This window comes from Epinephelus lanceolatus, chromosome 8, assembly GCF_041903045.1.
Source record: "Epinephelus lanceolatus isolate andai-2023 chromosome 8, ASM4190304v1, whole genome shotgun sequence".
NCBI classification, from domain to species: Eukaryota; Metazoa; Chordata; class Actinopteri; order Perciformes; family Serranidae; genus Epinephelus; species Epinephelus lanceolatus.
In genome coordinates, this window is record NC_135741.1 from 7,184,075 (window position 1) to 7,193,319 (window position 9,245).

Here is a 9,245-nt window from a genome sequence, read left to right on the forward strand (position 1 = left end):
GTTCTGGGACGCTGCGTCGTGTTCTGCCTGTTACATGCATAGTTTTCTTTTAAAATTCACTTTCATGTTCACAGGGGAAAAAAACTCTCTAATGTCACAGATCTCTACAAAGCGACCTTAATTAATTATCAATATAAAATATAAATCATAAGCTATTTACAACCTCCAGGTCATTTTTTTGTAAAGAGTTGCATTCAGATAAACATGTGACTCCCCATAGAAGTCCTGAAAACGTAGGTGTGTCCTATTAGAGGGGCTGAACAGCTGTACAAACAGGTATTTTACATGCATTGTTAATTGAGAGATCTACTTTTACTTTAACATAATAAGGTCTAATTCTTCTATTGATCAGTGCGAAAAGGCAAAATTAATTTTAAAATAACATAAATGAAACATGAAAACTTTAAAGTAAATTCAAAGTTAATTCTTGCACTGTAATAAATAATAATGATTTATAGATCGATCAGTAATAAGGTTGATTACCTTTATTTGGTGATAGTGCAGTTATAAATGTTGTTATAACTGTGCCATTAGTTATCATCTATAAAGCCTTTTTAAAGGGGCCTTATTACAAAGTCAGTGATGCGAGTTAAGCAATTTTGTTGCCAGATTTAGTAACTTCTCAGGCTACCTGGGCAACTTTTCTTTCCAAAAAGCAGCAACAAACTTTTTTGGAAATGTGTTGCATTAAATCCACTTTGATTAAATGTAGTAAAACTGTAAAAAACGATTAACTCAGGATTTATAGATCAATTAATAATAAGGTTGTATAATAAGGTTGTGATGGTGTTTATCCTGTCTTGGTAATAATGCAGTTAAAAATGTTGTCATGCATTAATAAACAGTTTCTTTTACCTTGCAATACACCATCAAGTCTAAAGATTTAAGTGTTAACAAAACACTAATAAAGTATTTTCACTGTTATTAATTAAATCTGCAGTTTGTAATGTGCTCGGCAGCTGTTTTGGTTTTTCTTTAACAACCTGGAAACCCAAAAGATGTTCCTGTTGATGTCTTATTAATGATCTATACAGCATTGGTAAATTATTAATGAGGAAAGTCATGTGTTGAATCTTATAAACCGTTTAAAAAGCTGCATGTCTGATAAGAACATGGTGCAGAGAACAGTTGCAGGCTACTAAATGTGTTTGGTCACTTGTTTTCACACGTGTGCCACAGACTGTGATGTGTGCAGCTTTGGGCTGTAAGCATGTTGCTGTTTACAATGTGGTCTACAGGGGTAACCTTTAACGAGCTTATGTATTAATCTGCATCAGGCGCTCATTTCACCTGCTGCATGAGAACAGTACAGTGATGTCAGAGGACGGCTGATAATACAGCTAGCCTTCTCTGCTCGTGTGTTTGCTTCAACACAACAGACAAGGACAGAAAACAAGCGTGTGTCATGAAGAGTAAATTACCCACTGTCCATTATCTGCCATCAGAGGCCGAAGTGTTGACCACATGTAGTCACATGTGGTCAACACTTCACGTCTGAGTGTTGTTGCTCCAGCCCACCTCAGCTTCAGGCACGTGCTATAAATACAGAAACACAGCAACAGTGGCTGGAGCATCTCGTTATGTTGTCATGGGTATGAGGTCAACAGGTTGTCTTGGTCATCCAACATTTCAGGTGCTGTTATGAGAACCAGGATGAGCTGAACTGTTTTCCAATCAGGAGAGATGACATCAGGCCGGCAGGAAACAGCAGACTCTGTAATGAGAGTGTCGGGTTTGATGATGAATGTTAATCTGCACAGAAGCAGAGCAGCGACTGGGTCACAGTTATTACAGCCCGCAATTACAGAGTGATGCAATAAAGGACGGTTACAGCAAAACAGGAAATAGTTGCTCAGGGAAGTGAACTCTACATGATAGCACAGATTATCAAAGCTACTCCAATACATTAACCTCCTGAGACCCTGTGTCTTCATATGAGGACATCACATTTTGGGTTTACTGGACCGTACACTTCATTCTGCTAAACTCAGGCCTGCTGCCCTCGTTCATACATTTTTAATCCATGTAAAAACAACATGGCAGCCATCCTTGCAAAGTCAGTTTGCAGCTGATCCCGACACAAAAGTGGAAAAAGTCCAAAACCTGATCACATTTAATGGCTGAAACTTGTTTATTTATGATTAATAATGTTTGTAATTTGACATGCCTTACAAACTTTACCAATTATTAATTAGAAAGTACTGGTTTGAAGACACTGGGAATTTATCATCAGCTCCTTGAAGGACATTGGGACCGCTGACGATGTTTTGTTTTTTATACTTATCAAGTCCTACTTATCCCAAATAGCTAGGAGAGATTAAAAAGGCATACCAAACAAAAATTCAGGTCTCAAGAGGTGAAATAAATTTATATGAATTCTATACTGGTATACTAAGTGATGTAGCGGAGGGTCTACCCGAGTATACAGGGTGTACTTACCTCTGTTTCAGGATGTTTACAGTATACCTACCTATCAGCTAAAAAGCCATTTAAATACCCACATTTGTGCACATATACCCACTTCCTCCTTGGTAACCTACCCATCTACCTAGTAGTACACCAACCTCATCAACTACCACTACACCACTGGGTACACCCCTGAAAATAAATATATAAAATAATATGTATATATGGCACGGTGGTGCAGCATTGTCACCTCACAGTAAGAGGGTTCCTGGTTTAAACCCTTGGAGGGGAGGGTTCTCCCAGCATGTCAGCGTGGGTTTCCTCCAGGTGCTCCAGCTTCCTCCCACAGTCCAAAGACATGCAGGTTAAGTGGTGACTCTAAATTGTATGTGAAATCGGCAAACTTGTTTGTTTCGTTTGTTATTCTCAGCCGCAACTGTTACTTTCAAAGATATATATAGTCAAACAGAGTGGTCTGACCTATCTGATGTTTCTGCTGTGCTTATTTTATGTACTGCGTAGCTATGTTAGCTTCCTTTACAACCAAATCTACCAGCACAGTGGCTAAGTTATGTACTGCTGTGGACGGGGGGTGCAGCAAAAATGTATTTTAGCTAAAAAGTGTACGCTGTATTTTGGGCGGCACATGGTGCAGTGGTTAGCATTGTTGCCTCACAGTAAGACGGTTCCTGGTTTCAAACCAGGTTGCAGAGTTTGCATGTTCTCCCTGTGTCAGCGTGGGTTTCCTCCAGGTACTCCAGCTTCCTCCCACAGTCCAAAGACATGCAGATTAACTGGTGACTCTAAATTGTCCGTAGGTGTGAATGTGAGTGTGAATGGTTGTCTGTCTCTATGTGTCAGCCCTGTGATAGTCTGGTGACCTGTCCAGGGTGAACCCCGCCTCTCGCCCAATGTCAGCTGGGTTAGGCTCCAGCGACGCCCAACAGGATAATGAGTGTATACGTATATACAGCTATATAAATGTACAGTTCAGTGATACCAGTGATATCTACCTCAAATATGGATGTAGTTTTCTCCTCAGAGTTGAATATATTTCTCTCGACTTGAGTCCATCTTACTCACACTGTTTACGTTTTGAATTGACATTTTACAGATTTGAGATATAAGAATTATACATTTCAATTTAGACAAAGCAAATACAAACAATGTTTTTTAAAAACTTTATTTTTCTAATTGAGATGGAATTTAACACTAGAATTGAAGGTAAAGTGTTTCGTGGGTCACAGCAGACTAAACTTGAAAGCACATTTGGTGCTTTGACAGGTCCAAAGAGTGAACAAGAATAAAATCTCTGACACAGTAAACACACACTGGTTTAATGCTTTTCTAGCCTTCCAACCACTCCAAGTGCTTTTACACTACATGTCACATTCACCCATTCACACACACACTCACACACTGATAATACAGCCATCAGGAGCAATTTAGGGTTCAGTACCTTGCCCAAGGATACTTTGGCATGTGGGCTGGAGGAGTTGGGATCAAACCACTGTTCTTTCCATTGGTGGATGACCTGCTCTACCTCTGAGCCACAGCTGCCCCCAGTATGTGTCATTTTATATCCTAACATCAATAAATATTGTGCAGTAAAAATACTGGAAAATTAATTGAGACTGTCTGTGGATAAAATAACCAGACATAAATATAAAATATTTCTGGCTAAATACCTGACTAATAAAAGTGTTTCATCCTACTGATAAAAATATCATCATATTACACCTCCATGTCCTGCCTACAATGGACAAATCCAGAGATGTTGCAGTCAGTAAGAAGGCATGTGGGTGTTTCAGGAGTAGAAACATCAGCCTGATTAAAGTATATTACAGCAGTGTAGTCCTGCAAGGTTATTAAGAAGAAATTACAGTATATTATTGTGCATCATCTGGCATACAAGCACCGTAAAGTTGTGTGTTCACTTCCCTAATAGAGTCAAATAATAAGCTACATAAGCAACATGGAGGCAGTCACATTATCAGTGATGTACATTTACATAAGTACATTTACTTGAAGACAATGTTGTGGTACTTCTAACTGGTATTTCCAGTTTCTTCTTTGCTCTTTGTGCCTCTGCCACACTGCATTGTAGAGAGAAATACTGTAGTATTTACCAGGGGTGTGTGTTTTGGCAACATGTGGGCGGACACATAGTCCTCCTCCAAGAAATTATGACTGTCAAACACTTCATTTCCTGTGTTCTGGTGCATTTTTCTAGACCAACTTGTGCCTTTTCTGCATCAGCTTATGGTAGAAACAAGGGTGTAGTGCTGCCGGAGTGCACCGAAACTATGCTGTGACACTTCTCCAAGTGAGGATATAAACTATTTGCAGTTTATGTAATCCGCTTTAAATTCAGATATACTTTTTAAGTGCTAAAAGATCCAGTCATCACAAAGCCTCTGTTATGCAAGAGAGCCATTCAGAACAAACACAGTATCAACACCTTAAATGTCAATGTGACAAAGCTGTCATTGACTGATCTGCAGCATCAACTCCTGCACAGAGTAAAATGCAAACATCACACCTTCATAGCTGCTGGTAGCTGCTGACAGTTGAGTGTAACCTTTGAGTGACAAGTCAATTTATTTTTTCTCAGTTGACAGTAAAGATGAAAAGGCAGTAAACACACCACTGTATGAACAGTTACATAACCTTCAAAGCCAGCCACAAATTAATATGTGTGTGCAGGAATGTACATGTGTCATAGCTGTGCTGCAGTACTTAAACAAATGGCTACATCCCTGGTGGAAATGTCACAGCACTTTCTGCTTCAGCTGAGCACAGTATTTTATGGTAGATTGTAACCATTGCTTGCACAGAAGATTTATACCATCAATGCCCACGGTTACTGTCACCAATTCAGTATCTGACCAAATGTCTCCCCTTCTGTTCCTGATGATGTTCAATAATGAACATAATGATGTTTTTGCAGAACATTATGATGTCACAGTGAAGTTGAACTTTGACCTTCTGGACAAAAAAAATGTCATCACTTCATCATTTTATTCTATCAGAAATTTGTATGAAATTTTGTCATAATCAGTGAATGAATTCTTAAGTTTTGGCACAAAACATATTTTGTGAGGTCGAAGTGAGCTTGACTTTTGACCACCAAAAGCTTATCAGTCCAAATGGGTGTTTGCGCCAAATTTGAGAAAATTCCTTGAGTTATTCTTATGAGAATGAGATGGACGTAAGGTCACAGTGACCTTGACCTTTGACCACCAAAAGCTAATCAGTCCAAATGGATGTTTGTGCCAAATTTGAAGAAATTCCCTTAAGTTATTCTCGAGATATTGCATTCACAAGAATGAGACAGTTCATCCTTGACGCTGACGTTTGCATGTTGCAGAACATTATGATGTCACAGTAAAGTTGACCCTTGACCTTCTGGACAATAAATGTCATCACTTCATCATTTTATTCTATCAGAAATTTGTATGAAATTTTGTCATAATCAGTGAATAAATTCTTAAGTTATGGCCCAAAACATATTTTGTGAGGTCGTAGTGAGCTTGACTTTTGACCATCGTCCAAGTGGATGTTTGTGCCAAATTTGAGAAAATTCCCTTGAGTTATACTCATGAGAATGAGATGGATGCAAGGTCACAGTGACCTTGACCTTTGACCATCATGAGCTAATCAGTTCATTATTGAGTGCAAATGGGTGTTGGTGCCAAATCTGAAGAAATTCCCTTAAGTTGTTCTCAAGATATCACATTCACAAGAATGAGACATTTTATCCTTGACATTGACATTTGCGTTTTGCAGAACATTATGATGTCACAGTGAATGTGACCTTTGACCTTCTGGACAAAAAATGTCATCACATCACCATTATATTCTATCAGACATTTGTTTGCAATTTTGTCATAATAAGTGAATGAATTCTTGAGCTACGACCAAAGAACATGTTTTGTGAGGTTGTAGTGAGCTTGACTTTTGACCATCGTCCAAGTGGATGTTTGTGCCAAATATGGGGAAAATTCCCTCAAGTTATTCTCATGAGAATGAGATGGACACAAGGTCACAGTGACCTTGACCTTTGACCACCAAAATCAAATCAGTTCTTCATTGAGTCCAAGTGGGAGTCGGTGCCAAATTTGAAGAAATTCTCTGAAGTTATTCTTAAGATATCACATTCAAAAGAATGACACAGTTGCAAGGTCACAGTGACCTTCACACTTGCCCACCAAAGTCTAATCAGTTCATCTTTAAGTCTGTGGGAGTTGGTGCCAAATTTGAAGAATTTCCCTCAGGTTATTCTTGAGATATGTTTACAAGAATGACACTGACGAGCTCTCAGTGACCTTAGTCCACCATGTAATGTAATCAGTTTATCCTTGTGTTCAAGTTAACGTTTGTGCCAAATTTAAATAAATTCCCTGAATTCCCTTCAATATTCTGAAGAAAATACAGTTGTTACGTCTTAAATATAGTCAATAATTACAATACGATTGCTAATTAAACTGCTAAAAAACACAATTAGTCATAAAAATATCAAAGATAAAATAATATTTACACATACACATGTAATAAAAGGGGCCATTGTGGATAATGAGTTCCTTTTCTTTTGATCATTAATCATAAATCCATTTTGCTAATAATACTTGAGTAAATGTTTGGATGAAAGACTTTTAATTGTAATGGAGTATTCTTACACTGCAGCACTGATACTTCTACTGAAGGATCTGAGAACTTCTTCAGTGTCGTGTCGATAGATGTTGATCAAACAGCGACACCAGGCCTGACTCGTGTACTTACATCATCAACGAGCTTACAGGAGCGACAACAGGATCAGTTCGAACTTTTTAACCCCGCACTGGCGGGATTAACCTCGACTCCAGCTTCAATCATGTCATTACAGTGATGTACAACAAAGCTGACCATTCTCCTCAGCGGAAAAACCAAACAATTAACACGGCCTCAGGCCTTTAAGATCCACTGTGACTGTATGAACGGTCAATGGGATTACACTAACAGGATCAGGTAAACGTTCAGTGCCTTATATAACCTGATGTGTTACTGAAAAGTGCTCGGAGTTCGAGTGAAGCAGCTCTCACCTGAAGAAGAGTCATAGTAGACACTTTAACTCATCACATCGACAGACCCTCAAAAAAATGATTCAGCGAAAGTAATCAGGATTTAAATCCACTGAACTAAAATGAGTTATTTTGAGGTAGTTACATAAGTTAATTGAAGTGGTCAGTGCTCGCATGAAACTGGTGACCCGTGCACCAAAGAACAAATACCTGAACACAATCAAGATTATACAACGTAATTAATCACTGGGTCTTTTCTTTGTTATGTGTGTTACACAATAAACATTTATAATTATGTGGGCTTTAATCATCGACTATAATTGTTCACCTTTGGGCTTCACTTCAGATCATCCAGAAATAGTTCCCATCCTCCACTCAGGCTTCATCTGTGGGATCATAAGGTTGGATAAATAAATAATTACTCAACAGCCACACATTTATAAAAATAAGGCTTTTTCTGAGGTTAAAACAATTAACACACACAGCTTTTGTTTTAAGAGTTATTTTCGAAAATAGGCCTTTAAAAAAGGAATTAACTGAAGTGTATTATGCAATGTCTACACAGGGATAAATTGTGCATAAATGCACAGCTCTAGTGCTTTTTTAAAAAAAAGTTGAAGTCAAATAAAAAAAATGAAAAAGATTTCTTGAATTTAAATAAAAAAATTAAAAAAATAAAATGAAATTAAAAAAATATATAAAAATTAAATATATAATAGTATATTCTAATACTATGATGTCCTTATCAAATAAAATAATTATACTAAACATGATAATTAAAGGCAACTAGTTTTTATTATCTTATTCTTAATCTAATCTGTGCTATAAAAACATGCAAACGATTTCTTAAATCTAAATGTACTGGTGAAACATCTGGGTTCAAATGATTAAAATAAATTTTGTGGGGTATAAGCTGTAGTGGCAGAATGTTACTAACTGCATTTGCCCAGTTGCTGTACTTAAAGGGACAGTTCACCCCAAAATCAAAGGACATATTTTCCTCTTACCTGTGAGTTGTCATGTTGGGGATATGTCTGCCTTTGTGCCGCTATGATGAAACTAGATGGCACTCGGCTTGTGGTGCTCAAAGTGCCAAAAAATGGATTTGAAAAACTCAACAGCAATGTCTCTTTCCAGAAACCATGACCTGGTTACTCAAGATAATCCACAGACCTTGTTGTGAGCAGTTTCATGTAGGAACTATTTTCTTTCTACTGAACTACACCCACCAACTGTATCACTGCGCCATTAATATTTCCATCTCATACTGTCATGAGCACAGGCCTGTTGTCTGTGAGTAGATGCACGCTTCCTTCTGTGCAGTGACAGTTGGTGGGTGCAGTATGGTAACATAAAATCGTATGAAAAATATACCATTCACGGTACTTTATACTTCTACTTCCCGACATTTGGGAGTGAAATATTGTACTTTATACTTGACTACATTTATCTGACAGTTAAAATTACTTTGCAGATAAAGATAATACAAATATTTAATAGATTAAAACACCAAAAAGTATGCATAGTGACATTAAAATGTTGCTTATATACACATTTATTTTATTATTTTTACCTTTTTACTGAATTTTAATTTATACAGTTATTTTTATGTTCTCTCTGGTGTTTCCTCACTTCAGAGTGGTGAGTGTAGGATAGCGTTTCCTCAGTGTTTTAAAATCTGCGTGTGTGAGTATGTGTTGGAGAAGGGGGGTATCTCTCGTGTCTATTGTTTGTTGTATTGTTTTTATGTAAAGCACTTTGGGCTGCTTCTTTTGTATG